At 44.5% G+C, this 18,986-nt stretch overlaps 1 protein-coding gene and 1 long non-coding RNA gene across 2 annotated transcripts in view; one reads left to right on the top strand and one right to left on the bottom strand.

Moving 5' to 3' along the window:
• CHRDL1 (chordin like 1) overlaps positions 1 to 18,986 on the bottom strand; it is a 121,127-nt gene that overhangs the window by 43,927 nt on the left and 58,214 nt on the right.
• Positions 10,944 to 16,563, top strand: LOC140628353 (uncharacterized). The gene is made up of 3 exons (XR_012026634.1): positions 10,944 to 11,552; positions 14,761 to 14,844; positions 15,291 to 16,563. It is a non-coding gene; the product is annotated as an uncharacterized lncRNA (long non-coding RNA).

Below are 18,986 nucleotides of genomic sequence, written 5' to 3'. Positions count from 1 at the left end.
CAACTGTGGTACATGTACATATACAATTGAATAGTATTTGACCCTAAAAAAGACATTTCCCCAACTTGCAACAACATGGATGAACACGCTAAGTGAAATAAGCCAGATACAGAAAGAAAAAAAAAACTTGTATGGCCTCACTTTTTGTGAAATGTAAAAACCCGTCAAATCTATAGGAGCAGAGAGTAGAATGGTGGTTACCTGGGCTCAGGGGCGGGGGCAATGGGGTGATGTTGGTCAAAGGGCACAAAGTTGAGGTTCCGTAAGATGAATTATGTCTAGAGATCTAATGGATAGAGAGCATGATGACTGTAATTAATCATACTAGGTTGTATACCGGACATTTGCTCAGAGAGCAGATGTCAAGTGTTCTCACCACAGAGTAAATGGTTACTATGTGAAGAGATGATGCTAATTAACGTGGCTGTAGTAGTCATATATATATATCAAAGCAGGATGTTGCACACCAATTTCTACTAAAGAAAATAATTTTTTTTAAAACTGGGAGGTAGGATCACTGAGTCAGAAATGCCAGCTTGGGGTGCTCTCCATAACATTGCACAAGCCACTTCACCCCTCTTGGCCTCCATTTTTCTTTCTAAGAATGAGATGTATGGAGGTATTGAATCACCATATTGTACATCTGAACCTCACACAGCACTGTATGTTACTTATACTAGAATTAAAATATATATTTATTTATATATTATAAATACATTTATTTTAAATATATATATTTATCTTAATATGTAAATATATATATGGGGAAAAAGCCACCCCCAAACTTCATGGTTAAAAACCATAAAAATCAAAACTCATCATCATAATAAATTAGTTTATTTAGGGCATGGATGCAAATGCTAGCTTCATAGTACAGTGGAACAGCAGGGTCCTTACATTCCGAATTTATAACGTGAAGTAAAGGGTGCACAGTCTCAGAAATAAATAAGTGGGAGAAGTGACTTGTAATCTGCAGTTTTATCGAATGAAAATGGGTAGTTGTAGCATAAAAAAATGGGACATGGGATTCAAATCTCCTCTTGCATCTTTAGAAGGCCACCTGGTTCTCTGCCCTCTCCCTTCCTAGATTTTCCAAGGTGACTGGGCTTCTAAACCAACGGTCCTGGGAACACATTCGGTGTTCCTGGCCGGAAACTGGCAGAAAAAAATAGTCCAAAGCAGAGCTGGTCTCAGGGCCCCTCAGAGGAATGCTATTCTGAGGAGGATCATGGGGTAGCCGACAAGCACGAAGCTGTGTGACTATAGTTGTGCCTGGAAAAGAAGCTGTTCTTCCAGGCCTCCCCCCACATTAGGGATGGTCTTATATGCAACAGAACCATGACTTCTGGAGGGGGGCTCAGAAAAATGCTCCCCTAGTCTAAATATCTCTTTCTTTGATCTCACTGGTGCCTAAAATGCCATCCCTACAAGTCTACTCCTTTGGGGTAAAAGGTTGCCTTTCTGCCATCAGGTTTTATAATCCTAGTATTTCTGTGAGAGGTTATACATTGTCAAGAACATCTCAGTATGAGTAACTTTGCCACAAGTTTGTTTTTTTTTCTCTTCAGAGAAACAGGCAAATCCTACCAAGAAGTCTGTGGTCCTATCCCACTTCCTTTGGTACACCATTCTCTCCCCTCCTGGCACTGGCCTCCTTCCCACCCTCCAGAACCCAACGTCCTCATGCTGGTTGCTGATTTCTATTTTGAGGGTAGGGTTGCTCCCCCTACCCTCCAATTTCTATTTTCTTGGTGGGCCACTTCTTGACAAGTCAGAAAGGCTGCTTGCATGTCAGGAGACCAATCAACTCCCAGTGTTTATGAGAGAAATGCAAACCTCTCCAGAGCTCCCAGGGATCAGTTGCCAATCTCCTGGACTCCAAGTCCCTCCCTTCTCTTGCCCTTTGCTACTGTTACTTGGGTTCCTACTTTACTCTGATGGCTTAGCCTGGTGCTAATGTTTCCAGTCTGGTTCTCTGTCATTCTATTGGTGTGATCCCAGCACATCTGCAGACCATGCTGGAGGTGTGGCAGAGGGGAATTTAGAGATGAAGACAGAAGGCTTGGAGTAATTTAATTATGATGAGATATACAGACACACACACAGACACACACAGACACACACACACACACAACTGTACAGTCCAAAGAGTTTGACCCTAGACCTCAGAAACCCGAGAAGGAAAAGGCAAAAGTGTCAAGGAACGAAGTCCTGAGATAGGGAGCTGCTTATAGGCAGTGTTTTCAGCCCTGTCTCACATCGATGCAAACAAACAGAATTGAGCCTGGTCTCTGAGGTCTGTGAACATTAGGTACAAATCCCAGTTTTGGCCTTTCTTTGAGCAGTGACCTTGGGAAGGCTACTTAATCTCTTTGCATCTTGGTTTCCTCATCTTCAAACTAACTATATCATCTACCTTCCATGGCTGTGAGGTTTAGAGATCATTTATTTGAAAAAGCCCCCAAGTATCTGGTATGTAACAACAGTGCACAGTAAATGGTATAGAAAGAAGGCCCACAGAGGAATGCTATTAAACCTGAAAAACATAGAGGGATTTCCTTGTTTCCATGGATAACTGGGCAATTAATTAAATGGCATTGGGGGCACCCGGGTGGCTCAGTGGTTGAGCATCTGCCTTTGGCTCGGGGTGTGATCCCGGGGTCCTGAGATCGAGTCCACATCAGGCTCCCTGCAGGGAGCCTGCTTCTCCCTCTGCCTCTGTCTCTGCCTCTCTGTGTTTCTCATGAATGAATAGATTTTTAAAAAATCTTTAAAAATTAAATGTCGTTTGCTTTGTGCTTATGTGTACCTTGGTACTCTGGGAATAAAGACTATTTTATGTGTGCTTTGTGCTTATGTGTACCTTGGTACTCTGGGAATAAAGACTATTTATAGACTATTAAGAGACTATTTTACTTTTTTTTTTCCTTCTTCATTCAACTTCTACTTATGGGGGTCTCTGACTATACCTAGAGCAAACAGGTCCTTGACTGTATCTTGATAATAGTTGGCACCATGCTAGGTTAGAGCTACAGAGATAAATAAGACATGTCCCTGATTTCAAGGAAAATCCTACTCTTGTTGGAGGGGCTGGCATTAAAAGATGTTAAAAAATAACATGTTTAGATAACTCGTATGGGTTAAGGTTGGAAGAGAGGTCAGATTACTGCAAACTGCCGAACTATGGCAAATGGGAAGAAATGTCACCTGCATCATGAACAATTTTAGGTTAGACACTAGAAGGCTGCATTTCTCATTCTAAAATTGTATGAAGAGTTTCGGTTGGAAAAAAAATTCTCAAAATTCAGTTTGAAGAGTTTCTGTTGGAGGAAAAAAATTCTACTTGAAGGCCAAAGGCTAGACTAGGTGACTATTTCAGGTCCTTTCCAACAATAGAAAATCAATCCTACAAAGCTGGTCACAGCTCTACTCCTACTCATGGAACAGACCCTAGTTAGAACTCTGTATCCCCAGCCCAACCACAGTGAGATGGTTCTTTCTTCCTGACACCATTCAACACCTCCGCGGAAAGTGGGAGCTTTCTAAAGCTTTCTGCTTTCTAAAACAAACTGTTTTAAAGTATGCAAATTCCGGCCACTTTTAGGTCTTGGCCGGACAGCAAGAAAGCAGACGCCTGAGGGTGCTCGTGGGAAACCACTTAGGCTTCTCCAAGGAGCGCAGCTGCAGTGGGACAGCTGGGTGCTGCATAAAGCAAGGATGCAAAAAATCCTGCAGAATGAATGTATCCTGAACAGTGGCCGCCTATAGCCCCCTTCCAAAAAGGAACAGTGCTCAGCCTCTGAGGCCATGTGGGCTCAGATGAGTTTTTCTTTGGGATGCTCACTAAGAGCAAAGGTACTGCTTCAGATGGGTGCAGCAGCCACATCAGGGATGCCTACCATTTAGATTTCTTCCTTTCAGTGCATAAGACTTCCAGATCTTTCCCAAACTGTCCTCCTCCATAAAAGCTGAACTCTCTGGCCCACCACACTGAGATCCTGGTAGGGAGGCTTGGGATTCATCTCCATTCATACCCAGGTGCCAATGGAAGACAATGTTTGCAAACAGGTTATTTTTCTAGATAATTAAATTGTTACAGGGGCCTTTGATGCTTTAACCATAATGAAGCTGTAGAGCAAGAGGCAAGGGGTGTGGAACTTTCCAGAATTTAGGGCTTATGTGGAGGAGATTACTGAAAATACAGCCTCTAAGATCTGTCCAACTGAGAAGAGAGAGAAGAGTTTCCCATTCGGGTCCAAATTCCAGCTTCGCTATTAATTAGTTACCATTATTAGCTGAGCAAATCACTTTACACTACTGAGCCTCAGTTCCCTCACCTAAAAAATGGAGCAGATAACAGGACCCACCTCATAGGCTGTTGTGAGGAACCAACAATTTGAGATGCGTAATAATGTGCTTGCCATACTACTGGGTACATATTAATGCTTAGTAACTGCTGTTACTAACATTGTGTTACTATTAGCTATAAATGACAGAACTTCTGGAAGGTAGAAAGTAGGCTGGTGAGGGAAGAGATGTGGGCCTGCCTAATCTTTATAGTGCCTGCAGTACACTTGAGTTTGTGTCCTCTCTCCCCCACGAATTCATATATTAAAAAACTAATCTCCAATGAGATGCTATTAGGAGGTGGGGCCTTTGTGGAAGACATGAAGAGACATTTTTCCAAAGAAGACTTACAGATGGTTGGGGTGCCTGCATGGCTCAGTCAATTAAGCATGTGACTCTTGATTTCGACTCAGACCATGATGTTAGGGTCGTTAGATTGAGCCCCCAGTTAGGCTCCATTCTCAGCATAGAGTCTGCTTGGGATTCTCTCTCCCTCTGCCCCTCTTCCTGCTTGCATTCTCCCCACCCCATCTCTCTCCTAAATAAATAAATAAATAAATAAATAAATAAATAAATAAATAAATATCTTTTTAAAAAAAGAAGACAGAGTTGCCTGGGTGGCTCAGTTGGTTAAGTGTCTGCCTTCGGCTCAGGTCATGATCCAAGAGTCCCGGGATCAAGCCCCCACTGGGCTCCTTACTCATCGGGGAGCCTGCTTCTCCCTCTCCCTCTTCCCCTCCCCCTGCTCTTGTGCATTCTCTCTCATAAATAAATAAATAAATAAATAAATAAATAAATAAATTTTTAAAAAAGAAGACATATAGATGGATAACAGATGCATGAAAAGATGCTCAACATCATTTATCAGGGAAATACAAATCAAAACTATGAACAGATAATCACCTCACACCTGTCAGAATGGTTAAAATGAACAACACAGGAAACAACAGGTGTTGGCAAAGATGTGGAGAGAGGGGAATGTGCTGTTGGTGGGAATGCAAACTGGTACAGTCACTCTGGGAAACTGTATGGAAGTTCCTCAAAAAGTTAAAAATAGAACTACCCTACCAATTGTACTACTAAGTATTTACCCAAAGGCTACAAAAATACTGATTCAAAGGGACACATGCACCCTGATATTTCTAACAGCATTATCAACAATAGCCAAATTATGGAAAGAGCCCCAATGTCCATCAACTGATGAATGGATAAAGAAGAAGTGGGGGCAGCCCAGGTGGCTCAGTGGTTTAGCGCTGCCTTCAGCCCAGGGCCTGATCCTGAAGACCCAGGATGGAGTCCCACGTTACGCTCCCTGCATGGAGCCTGCTTCTCCGAACTCTGCCTGTGTCTCTGACTCTCTCTGTCTCTCTCTCCCTGTGTCTCTCATGAATAAATAAATAAAATCATTTAAAAAAAAGAAGAAATGATACATGTGTACAACGGAATATAACTCAGCTATAAAAATGAACAAAAGCTTGCCATTTGCAACAACATGAAAATACAATGCTAAATGAAATAAGTTAGTCAGAGAAAGACCAATACTATATGATCTCACTCCTATGTGGAATTTAAGAAACAAAACAAACTAGCATAGGGGGAAAAAAGAGTGAGAGAAGCAAACCAAGAAACAGACTCAACTCTAGAGAACACACTGATGATCACCAGAGGGGAGGTGGGTGGGGGGATGGGGGGAATTTGTGATGGGGATTAAGAGGGGCCCTTGTGATGAGCAACCAGGTGTCACGTGGAAGTGTTGAATCACTATATTGGTACACCTGAAGCTAATACTACACTGTATGTTAACTAGCTCGAATTTAAACAAAAATGTGAAAAAGAAAAAAAGGGAGATGGAACCTTTGGAAGGTGATTAGGTGAAGACAGCACAGCTCTCATGAATGGGATTAGTACCCTTATCAGAAGAGACGGGGGAAAATGATCTCTGTTCTCAGCATGTGAGGAAACACATGAAGGTGGTTGTCTGCAAGCCAAGAGGTGGAGTCTCGCCAGACACAGTATTTGCTGGCACTTTGATCTTGGACTTCCCAGCCACCAGAACTGTGAGAAATAAATATTTGTTGTTGAAGCCACTCAATCTATGGTATTTTTGTTCTAGCAGACCACGCTGAAACAACTGTATTCCACTGCTCCGTAGAACTTAAAAATTGCCAGATTCTGAGTGGTGACTAGAAAGTCACATCTGAGCCATCACATTCACCAAGAATCCTTTTATGCCTTTGTTCTCAGCTGACTGGTAGGGCAGACTGTTCCTGCTACAGTAGAGCTTCCAAAGGTGGCAAGTCCACTCTGTCCCTAAACTCTCTTCTTCTGCTCTGCCAGAGTGCCTGACATAGCCCCAGGTTCCAACATTAGTTAGGGGCTTTACCTTTCCCAGAGGTTTAATAAATTCACACTAGTGAGTCCCAAAGACTGGAAAGGAGTCCCCCGATAAAGAGTAGGGCATTGGTGTAGGGGAGAAAAAACCACAGTGTGGGACCACTTTGTACCCACCTAGGATGGCTATAATAAAAAAGTCAGTAACACCAAGTGTTGGCGAGGATGTAGAGAAACTGGAACCCTCCTCCACTGCTGGTGGGAGTGTAAAAATGTAAAATGGTACAGCTGCTTTGGAAAACAGTCTGGCAGTTCATCCAAGGTAAATACAGAGTTACCACATGAACCAGTAATTCCACTGTGGGGCATGTACCCAGAGAAGTCAAAGCAGGGATTCAAACAGATGTACACGCATCTTCAGAGCGGCATGATTCATAATGGCCAAAAGGTGAGAACAGCCCAAGTGTCCATCAATGGATTAAAGGATAAACAAAAGGTGGTATATCCACATAGTAGCAATATTATTCAGTTAGCCTAGATCCACCTTGAAAACATTAGGCTAAAGAAGAAAGCCAGACACAAAAGTTCACATAATGTTATGATTCTATTTGTATGAAATGTCCAGAATAGACAAATCCACAGAGGCAGACAGTAGGTCACCAGATGCCAGGACCTGTGGGGAGGAGGGCTGGAGTGACTGCCAGTGGCTATGAGGCTTCTTTTGAGGTTGAGGAAAATATTCTGGAAGTGGCCAGTGGTGATGGCGGTAGTATCTTGTGATGGCACTAAATCCAAATAAATGGCACACTTCAAAAGAGTAAATGATATGTGAATTATATCTCAATAAAACTGTTACCAATTAAACTAAACCACTTCAACATCCTAAAATGCAGACACAGGGGCTGAGTATCAGAGTGGGGCAGGCCTGGGAAAAATGAAGGTGCTGTGTAAAGTGATAGGGAGGCAGGCAAAGAAGGAAAGGTAGATGAAAAAGGAAGGGAGAACCCACAAAGGGGTGGGAGTAAGGTAGGGTGGGGTGGTCAATCCCAAGTCATAGTTTTATCTGGTGTTCCGTGGCCATGCCACGGGGTACCCCCACTTGGGAGATGGGATAGGTCTGCCAGACAGCTGAGCTGAAAGAGGGGGCTGATGGCAAGGGAGTATTTTCCTGCTCGGAATCTTCCAGACTGTGTTCAGGCCCACACCTTCCACAAGACTCGTGGCCTCCCAACTCGCACCCCAGCCTAACTCCCTGGTGGGGACCCGGGCCAGGAAATTCCTGCAGCAGGTTCAGATCACTCTGCAGTTCCACAGACAGACGCAACACTCTGTCCCAAAGCAAGAAGGTGCTGAGTGAAAGAAAACAGTCATCTGCCCGTCCAGCTGGAGTGCAGAGTGCAAGAAAGTGCTGAAAGCTCACACCCTGGTATAATCCTGCTTCTTCCCTCCTCACCCGGAACCCATCTGTGGACTGTTTTTCATCCCACTTCCCTTAATGTTTCAGCTGTTGGCAGTCAGTAGCTGACCCTGCCTGGATATGCCCTCTTGTCAGACAGATGCTGGGAAGGATGGCTTGAGGAGAGAGTCTGAGCCAGAGAAAAGACCACGTCTCTCTGTAGACAAGCGCTGTTGGCAGCCCCAGCACTAGATCTGGGGATTGGGCTGGGGGGAAGCACATGCCTTCTTGGCTGGGTTGTGCCACTGATTTGCTCTGTCAGTCCGCATCTCTGTGCTTCGGTTTCTAAAGAATGTTCTGCGTTTGCAAGCAGGTAGTAAGTATCGGTCAGGCACCATCATTTCATTTGATTCTACTTCATGGGGATGTGGTGAGAATGCCCAAGATCCCAGTTTTGGAAAAGGCTCTGGGAACAAAGAAGCTATACCCAACAGAGCCCATTGATTATGATTATCTCTGGCTTACCAAGTGCACTTCGTCCGAAGGTAGAAGGAGAATGATCACTGAGTCTGCTCCAGTGGTACAGGATCCAGAGCTTACTACATCTCATGATGGTTCTGCCAACTCAAAATAGTCCCCTCAGTTTGTGACCCGCTGCCTTTCAGATGCCCATTCTAGCCTTGTGGTGTCAGTCACCTGCCTGTGGGCAAGCATCCAAGGCTTGAAGCTCTAGGTGGGGAGCACCTTCGTGGCATGGCCCAGCCAGGGTAATGAAGCACACCTCAAAGAGACATCCCTTGGCTAAAGAATGTTCCACTTCAGACCAGCGGGTCCTTGGCCTCACTGTGCTCCTTGGCAACTCTGCCTTGGCTCATGCTAGACCCAACCACTCCCACAGACTATCCTTTGCTTACTCATATTTTATCCAGCCCTCACTGTCCATCCCACATGCTCTGATTTCCTGTGGCAGCTCTAATAGTCTGTTTGTTTAGTCTAACACCTGATGACAAGTGTACTGTTTTCTAAGGAACCCATAAGTGTAAAGGAGGCAAGGCTTATGTCTTGACTTCTCCATCTTCTGCTGGCTCTAGCACTGGAGCAGAGGAAGAAACATTCACATAGTAATACAAGCTCAAACGTTGAGAGTTTATTATTAATTCCATGAAGAGTTATGTGCACAACCAGGGGCAAGGTTGCTCTTCACTGAAGTTCCAGAGAGCTGGGGTGCTAGAAGCATGACTCTTGAAAGGGATTCTGAAGTGAGTTACAGAATTTTGAGTGCATGAGGGTAGGTGCATTCTTCTGAGAAGAGGGTCCAGCTTCTCAAAATGTTCCATGAACCCAAAGAGGTGCCTCCACTCGTTTAATATAAAGCGAAGAGCTTGTGGGTTTCACCTTAGCACCATGGGGATTTTGCTGGCAATTCAGTCCATGTTCTAGGGTTCCAGGATCCCTCATGCTCATTTTCAGCTTTCTGTGCACTGGCGAAAACTTCCCATAATCCAGTCTTTAGAGGGAACCTCTATGTTCCGTTCTGTCAAAATGCCTTCTTCCACTTTATTGAATAGCTTTATCATCAGCTCCATTATTCAGCTCATGGACCATTCCACTCTCGTCACATAAACCTTCTAGAGTTTCCTGTGTATATCTCCAAGAGGAAACTGGAAATGGGCCTCCCTCTCTTGACAGGTGCAGGTGAGGCCAGAGTTGCCAAGAGGGCTCTGTTAATTTAGTGCCAAAGCAAGGACTCAAACTTAATTTTACCCGGAGCTACAAAACGTGAGGGCTAGGGAAGCCCACTAAAATCCAGTCCAACAGCTGGGGAAAAGATAAAACAAATCCTTCTGTTTTCACGGGCCAAGTTCAGAATCCCAAGTCTCCATCCGAACTTGGATTATGCAGCCCAACAACAAGAATCCCCTTCTGCAGTGGCACCAATTCTCTCATTCCTAAATTACTACACAATGGGTTTTTAAAATTTTCTAATTTTCCAATGATGTAATAACAAATGCATTTGTAGTTGAAATGGGAATGAGAAATCAAGTATTCTGCATAACACCTGATTGTTAATAGACAGGTTTTGTAGTAACAGGTGTCACTCACTGTCATTCCCCTTCTCCCCTAAATAAAGAATGAGTTCTATTACTCAGTTCTAATCCTTTGGGAACTTGGCTTTTTTTTTGAAGGTCAACGACCCTTTGAAATGGACAAATTAGTCACTACCCTCAAGCAGCATTTACAGAAACAATGCAAGGCATCTGGCTGAGACAGTGGGGAGTGTAGTCAAGCATTCCTTTGTATTGCCTACACCAGCATTTCCCAAGTCCGCTAGGCAGAGCACTCCTAGTCCACAAGATGCCTTGTTCAAACAAAATGCTGTGCTTCAACTAAAGTTGGGAAAAGATCCATGTTCTATGCTCACAATATCCCTTTCGGTGGGTTAACGGATATCCAAAGTCCCATAGTAAATAGTCCTGTTTAACTAAAATCCTGCATTTCCCCTGACTAATTTTACTAAACCACTGCACTTTTTTTCCCATTGATATGATAGCTATGAAAATCCCTGGATATTAGGAATATGACTCCTAACTAGATACCTTGAGGATCTGGACATCTGCCATCTCGTGGACACTAGACACTACTGAATTCAGGACCCTGTTTCCACCCTCAATCACTCAAGCTTCTGCTAAGACCTAACGTGTTTCTATCCCTAGGTAGCTGTGGGCATTTCCTGAACCTTTTCTTTCTCCTTTCCCTTCTTTTCTTTTTCTCATTAGCCAGCCCTGTAAAACAAGAGAAAACATCCCCCATAAAACATTGTTAACTTGAACCATACAGTTTGGCACTCGCAACAACAGCGGCCCAGTGACATCAGGCTGTAGGGAGGAAAGAAGTCCAGCCCAGGAGTTTGGATTTTTCCTGCAGAGGAGGAGAAGCCAGTGAAATGATTTCAGCAATGAAGTTGTTTAGTGAGATGAATATTTCGGAGAGGCTGGTCTAAGATGACTGGACAAGAAGCCGTGGGGTAGGAGGCAGGATCTGTCAGGAGGCTAGAGAAAGAACCCATTGTTACCACATTACATACTCAAGGAAGAAAAGAGGCATTCAGGACTTAAGGATTAATTGAGAAAACATATCCCCCAACACAGCGTTTTGTTGTGTTTGGAAAAGTGTTAGTGGCAGGCTTCAGAAAGTGGTCCCTGGAGGCCACTTGTAGAGGCTGATGGAAGGCGATGGCAGACAAAGGTTCCAGGCTGCTGCAGCAGTCCGAGTGCTGTTAGGAAAAGTCAGTCCACCTCTTCCTGGAGACCAAAAGAGGCAGTTCCTCTGCCTTCTCATGCACTTCGGATATCCTTTAACCCGCCAAAAGGGATACTGTGAGCATAGAATATGGATACCAACAAATATCGTGTTTGCCATGACAGGAGAACCTTTAAGTATGGAAGCCGAAGTCCCTGCTGGGCAAAGGGTAACACAGGTAAGAGCATACATTACAGAGAATGAAAAGCAAGTTGGGTTAGGGAATGTGGATTCAAAAGAATCCTACCACTGATTGCCATGGGACTGTGACTATCCCTCAGGAAATGGAGGCATGAATAGTCAAAAAAAATATTGATTTCCTGAAACTGGGACTCTTCTTTCAGCAGCCAGATGCTCACAGGATGGCCCTTCTCCGCACTTTCAAGTGAAATGATTATGGGCAGCAGTGGTTGCAGGGGCCAGAGATTAAGCAGGTAGATAAGGTGTGCTGCCATTTTTGGATTTACCAGGACTGGAAATCTAATACAAGATTCGATCATTGCTCTAGGCCAGTCATTCTCAAAAGCAGGGTGTGTGTGTGTGGGGGGGGTCTCTTCATTCTCAAAAGGACTGGGGTCTCTGGCAGGAGTGGTTTCAAAGTTCACACACTGGCCCAGTTCAAACTGGGAAACACTGAACATAATGCCAGATGTCACCTGTGGGAGCATGGTCTACACAGATACTCCAGAGGCAGAAAGAGATCTGACAGCCCTGGTTCTGATAATTACAAAGACAGCATCAGTATCATTAGCAACTGGGATTTACTGACTCATGCTTCTGCTGAGCAGGCTCTGTTCAGCACAGTATGTGTATGTCATAGGCTTTAGCTCTGTTCTCCCGAGCCACCCCAGGAGGTAGGGGTCATCATTATCTCCCTCCTCAGGGGAGGACACTAAAGCAAGGAAGTGAGCTGGAACCAGAACCACGGTGGTGTCTGGTCCTGGAAGTAGAGCTACACTCTATTGCTGTCAAGATCAACACTGCATTATTTGAAAGCACAGCTTGGTTAACATAGCCACTCACACAAAATCCTGTCTGAACTGCTTTTCCTAAGTTCCCCACTCTGAAAAGAACCTCCTGCCTCACTTGTGCTTTCTCTGTCTCTGTCTCTGTCTCTCTCTCACAGAGGTGGTCTAAAAAGATACAGGGATCGAAAGGAAGCACATGACCACCTCACTTCCTATGAGCCCCAAATGGTTAGGGTGAGTGTGCGAAAGTGGGTAGGGGAGGCTATAACCTAGGGCTCTGCTTTCTTTTCTTTTTTTTTTAAAGATTTTATTTATTTATTCATGAGCGACACAGAGAGAGAGGCAGAGACAGGCAGAGGGAGAAGCAGGCTTCCTGCAGGGAACCCCATTCAGGACTTGATCCCAGGACTCTGGGATCATGCCTGGAGCCAGAGGCAGACGCTCAACTGCTGAGCCACCCAGGCGTCCTAGGTCTGTGATTTTTTAAGAGGGGTAGAAAGAGGGAATGTGGGCAGCCTGGGTGGCTCAGCGGTTAAGTACCACCTTCAGCCCAGGGCGTGATCCTGGAGACCTGAGATCGAGTCCCACATCGGGCTCCCTGCATGGAGCCTGCTTCTCCTTCTGCCTGTGTCTCTGCCTCTCTCTCTCTCTCTCTCTGCCTCTGTGTGTGTGTGTCTCTCTCATGAATAAATGAATAAAGTATTTTTAAAAAAAGAAGGAAGGAATGTTTAAAAATTGCAGATTACCTTCTTAGTTACTGGGCCAATGACAATCTGGAACAGAACCATTCCCTCTACAAAGCCAAAAAACTGAATCGATCAGCCAGCTCCACTTCTCCGGGACCACATACCCTCTACTCAAAGTGTGGTAGGGGGACCAGCAGTGTTAGTGTCAACTTGAGAGCCAGTTAGAAATGCAGAATCTTGGACCCCCATCCAGACCTACCAACTCAGCATGTGGAGTTCAACAAGGGTCCTAGTGATTCATGGGCATATTAAAGTTTGAGAGGTACTGCTTTAGGGCTTCAGATTCTAGAGCTCATCTTCTTCCAAACTTTTGATAATATCCTAGAAATGGAGTCAGCTTTTTACAGGTTCATGAGTATTGAGAAGGCCTTTTTTTAATTCCCAGTTCTGGACATACACACGTGATGTTTCTTCCATACTGCCTCATCCTCTGCCCCATGGGAGTAGAAATGCAGGCAATCTTAGAACTTTGTTCCCTGCCACCCCTAACCTCTGTCTCCAACTGCCATCTGTATGGTAAATGGCAAAATACATTGAATTAAAGACTGGGATCCTGAGGGGATGTGAGGGTATCTATGCAAGACCATAAATATTTTCAGACTAAAGCAATGGTTCTCAACTGAGGGCAATGCTTCCCCCAGAGGACATTTGGCAATGTCCGGAGGCATATTTTTTTTTATCATCGCAAGTAGAGGAGGGTGCGGTGCTACTGGCATCTAGCAGGTAAAGGTCAGATATGCCACTAACCATCCTTCAGTGCACAGGACAGCAACTGACCAGAAAGAATTCCCTGGCTCCCAAAGAGGTTTAGAAACTCTGGAGTAGAGGAAATAATAAAAACAAATGATCTGACCCATAAATATTCAACATAAAGCTACAGAGAAAAGGAACTTGAAAGGGCTTTCTACATTCTGACCAACAGCTATGGGCTAGTCACAGAAGCTCTAGCTGCCCTCAGAGTAGCGATACACCCCTTTGGTTTAGAGAGTTGAGCCTTTCTTCAACATGAGGTTCTTCTCCAAAACTACACCATGTAAAATCAACTGCACAGAAGCCACAATACATACCAAATATCTCTTTCACAAATATTAATCTTCAAACTCAGCATTAAATAAAACAAGAAAAAAAGACCTTTTACCTCTTTCTTTTTTTTCCTCTTTATTTCTACAAGAAAAGGCAAATACCATGAAGTAATTACAAAGTAAATTGAAAAAACATGAAGGAAGAAGTAGTTGTAAGAAATACCAACCAGGGGCACCCGCGTGGCTCAGTAAGTGAAGTGTCTGCCTTCGGCTCAGGTTGTGATCTCAGACTCCTGGGATCTAGTCATGCATTAGGCTCCCTGCTCAGTGGGGAGTCTGCTTCCCTCTCTTTCTCTGCCCCTTCCCCTGTTCATGCTTTTCCTCTTGCTCACTCTCTTTCTCAAATAAATAAATATAAAACATCTTTTTTTAAAAAAAATAAATACCAACCTATAGAGTTAATATAATTATTGAATGTGAGCATTAAAGACTGAGTACCCTGGTAGCCAGGGCAAAAAGTTCTCCTTTTAATGCCTGCCTTTTAGTTTCTTAGAATGATTTGTGAACAGTCTAGGATTCAGAAGGAGTTGCCCATGGTCACTGATCATCATTTCACTGAATGTCATCTTTTTTTACTTTTCTGCCCCTAGGACACACATTCCAAGCCTCTGTACCAGCAAGAATATAACTGCTTTTACCTACGAGTTGAGGCCATGTGAAGTACAATGCAAAATGTGAGATTTGGCGGGGGTGGGTGCGGGGGTGGGGATTGCCTTTATATTTATTTATAATGCAAATTCTCTGAAGGCAAGACTAGACTCTTACTTCACCAAAGCCTACAATGCTCTGTGAGTGGCAAACATTTCAATATTGAAAGGATGTGAGTAAAAACTTCAGTTGGACACTCAGAAGCTGGAGCTCTTACTAGGAAAAGTCACACTTGCTAAAGGCAGCTATTCAGTAATATACACAATGGTGTGTGGTCCTTAAACCCACTTTCTTCCTCTCTACCTCACCCCCACCCCAACACCCAGCTACACTGCATTTCACAGTCTTGTGTGCAATTGGATGGGGCTATAGGAATGCAATCAGGTCAATGGAGTGTGGTGAGAAGTGATATACATGTATCAGAAGCCTGACTGGCAAAACCTAATTCACAACCCTCCTTTCTTTTCCCTAGACTGAGGGCCATGTGCATGGAGGACGCCAAGGCCCCAGAGGATGGTGAAGCCACCACCCTGGACAGGGCCTGGATCCCTGAGTGACTACAAGGAGCAGAGCCCCCCATCCATGGTGTTGAGTCACTGAGATATTAGGATTTGGAGCAATTAGCTTATTCCTTTGTCCCTACAAATATGTTCCCTCCTCCAAAATCATGGGCCCTAAATTTCTCTGTAGCCTATAACATTGCATTAACATCACTTTCCACCATTCATTTTGACCTCTTGCTTCCATTTGGACAACTGCCCTCCATAGCTCTAAGGGCAGGAACTGCCTAGAGTCAATATGCTTAGAACTTCCCCTATGATTCAAATTCCCATTAAAAGCAAACCAAAGTGAAATCAAACCCAGAGGCATGAGATGTCCAACTGTTCTCAGGCTTGCTGCCCAGCAATAATCAATCCTTGGATCCAATGGCATGGAGGACCCAGCTCAAAGGCCTGACTTTATTTTCATGGCTGGTCAATATAGCATTTTAAGGAATAAGTACTGTCCCAATGCCTTTTAGTTCCTAAGCTATTCTCTCATGTGTCAATATCAAAGACTAGCAGGACTAAGAAAGCCAGGCAGAGTTGGGCAAGAGATAAACAGATAATCTATCAGCTGGGCAAGAAAGGATATGAAGAAGAAACCTGGAAAAAAAAAAGGTTTTTGGAATGTGTGATAGTCATCAGGGCTATTCATCAATGTTCTTGTTCTCCTTTCAGACAGACCCAATGATAGCATTGCGATTCCCTGTCCCTTCAAAGTCAAAACATGGCCATGTGACCTGCAGTGGCCAACGACACATGAGCAAAAGTAATCTGTGTCACTTATGGGCAGAAGTCTTTGAGAGCCATGGCCAAATGTGCTAGGTTCCCTTCCCATGCCCCTGGAACTAAATTCCAGATGGCAATGATCAGTCAGCCAGGGTCCCTGCATGAGAAAGACATGTGCCAGTCTGAGGAGTACAGGCAGCATGAGTAAGGAATAAATCTTTGTTTGAAGCCACTGAGATTTTTAAGTAGTGACTGAATCATAATTTAGCCTATTCGGATTATTATAGGGTATCCAACATTTAATGAAGAATGGGCTTTCACATTCAAAATGGGAAAGATGAAAAATACTCCCACAATTTTTACATCTCTTCCCCAAAGAGATACTCTTAAACACAGTAGCAGCCGAAAACAGGTCCTGCCAACTAATTTGAATCAGCACATTATGTCTAGAAGAGCAGTCATGGGCCAAATTTGACCTGCAGTTTGTTTTTGTAAATAAAGTTTTACTGGGACACAGACATGATCGTTTGTTTACATCTTGTCTATGGCTGCTTCAACACTACAGTGGAAGAGTCTTTGCAACAGAGACTGTATGGCCTGCAACACCTAGAATATTTACTTTCTGACCTTTACAGCAAAAAGAAAAGTACTGACTCCTGGTCTAGAAGAAGCCAAGTGAAAAGAGATCCATGGAGTGTCTGGAAAAGAAATCCAACACATGCTTCCACCAGAGTAAAGAGTACACACTCTTGGTAGCCATGTAGCCAAGAAAGGGCACACACCAATTAAGAGTCGGCACCAGCAGGATTTTAATTAGTGCTTCAGGCCTTTTCAGAGATAGGCAAAGGGAGCTCTGCTACAAGTGAGTTCCAATAAAGTACATCTTTAAAGCTCTGTTGTTTACCAACCCCTCTCTCCCATTATCAGGATGGGGACAGGATCTGAACAAAGGATATACACAGTATATGTCAGGATTAGTGAACCTGACAGTTCTCAGGATGACTCAGTGGAAAGTTGCTTAAGTGCTTGCTCGAAATGATTCACTGCCTAGAGATTCCATGGCAAATGAGATTCTTAGGCTAAACTGGGTGGTACAGTTTGTCCACCTCCCCGAACTCAGCATAAAGCAAGCAGGCAGACCCTAAGCAAGGGAGCAGACTCTCGGAGGGTCCCATGAGGGTCTCAGCCTGCTGGATGGACCTTAACCTCCACTGTGGCCACTGGCTGCCCTCTGGGGGTGGGGGTGTATATGGCGTGGCTGGAATGCTAGGAATCCTGGACTGGCTTAGCAGGCACTCCAATTGGCTTGGTGTACTACATGTTCCAAAGATTTTCTCCAGTGTCCTTGGCAACCAATGACTATACTTGGGCTTAAGATTTTTAGGACTGGGCGGGTCCCTGGAAGCCTTCTATCTCAGAACCAGATCGCTCCTTCATTAGGTGGTACCAACAAACGAGCTGGCCATTCCACTTCAGATGGGATGCAGGCCATTTGCTTCCTTGCTTCAGCCTGGCTTTTGGCAGGGCCGCCTGGAGGAGCCAGCTGCTTGGCTAAAACTCAGCCTTCAGTGGCTGTTAACAGGTTTTGCTTCAATTCAGCTATTTGTGAGTTACTGTTGCTTGGCTCTGGGGTGGGGACAAAGGCCTGGGGTAGGAAATGGAGAGAGGAAAAGAAAGATGAAAATGCATACTTTACTTGGACCTATGAGTTGATTTGGCTCTTGTAGCAGTTGGTTTTCAAGTGAGCACTGTGGATCAGGTGTTTCCTCTCAATTTCCAAGGTGACTAGTAAGCTCTGGCTCCTATGCCCTGCCTGTGGTACCTTTGTTCTAGGTGATTATGTTTTGCCAGAGAAAAGTGGAGAAGGGAGAGAGTTATGCTTGCTGTTCCTGGTTACCATCAATTCTAGAGAATTCGAAATGCAGATAGGTCCTTAGGGCACAAAGCGCTACAACATTTTCATCAGCCTGCCAGGCAGCTTCCAGAGGTTCTCTAGTTTATACGTGAGTACCTGCCCGGGCCACAGCCACGTCCACAGAGCAGAGCCCCTGCCTCCCCGGGCTAAGACAGCATGAGTGCCAGCCGACTCAAACACCCTGAATGAGACAGTCTGTGTTAACGCAGACTCGGAACCAGCCAGAGATTGCCATGAGGTCTCTGTATCAAGTCCCCATCTCCCTCCTGGCTGGCACATTCTTGCCTCCCTCGGACCCAACTGTGAGGCCCCACCCTCGAAAATAATAAAAGGAGGGATGCCTGGGTGGCTCAGTGGTGGAGCATCTGCCTTTGGCTCAGGGCGTGATCCCGGGGTCCTGGGATCAAGTCCCACATTGGGCTCCTCATTTTCTTGGAAAATATAGCCTAAAAAAGAAGAGACACCAGAAAGGACTTAGCGAATTAATCCGTTCCACGAACATTCGATTTGTCCAGAGCCTACATTGTGCCTTGGCTCATGAGGAGATAAAGACAGACTTGGGATCCAAATTATTTCCAAATATCAGGACATTAATCCCAGTCATAAACCGTGAAGAGAAGGAAGAGGGTATTTACTATTTTTGAAACTCATCCGCGAGAGAGATGTGGCAGAAGCACAGTCTAAGTGGCTGGGAGACCTGGGCTCCAGGCTTAGCTACTTGTAATGCGCACTGTGGTTTCAGGCTAATTGTAGAGTCTTCCTCCATCCCCCCAGTTCACAAAAATGTGAGGGAGAGAGATGGACAAAAAAAAAATCCCTTCAAGTCAGGATTTTCTGTGGTTGTAGGATATATCATTCCTGTCCTCAAGAAGTTTACAATCTAATTGTAAGACACTAAGAAGACGGGTTGGAAGAGACAAAATTAAATTCAATGCAACAGGAAAGTATCCAACGAATGATACCGAGCCATGCTATCCACAAT

This window comes from Canis lupus, chromosome X (genome assembly GCF_048164855.1).
Source record: "Canis lupus baileyi chromosome X, mCanLup2.hap1, whole genome shotgun sequence".
In the NCBI taxonomy this organism is placed as follows: Eukaryota; Metazoa; Chordata; class Mammalia; order Carnivora; family Canidae; genus Canis; species Canis lupus.
This window is presented reverse-complemented; position numbering and strand designations above follow the sequence as displayed.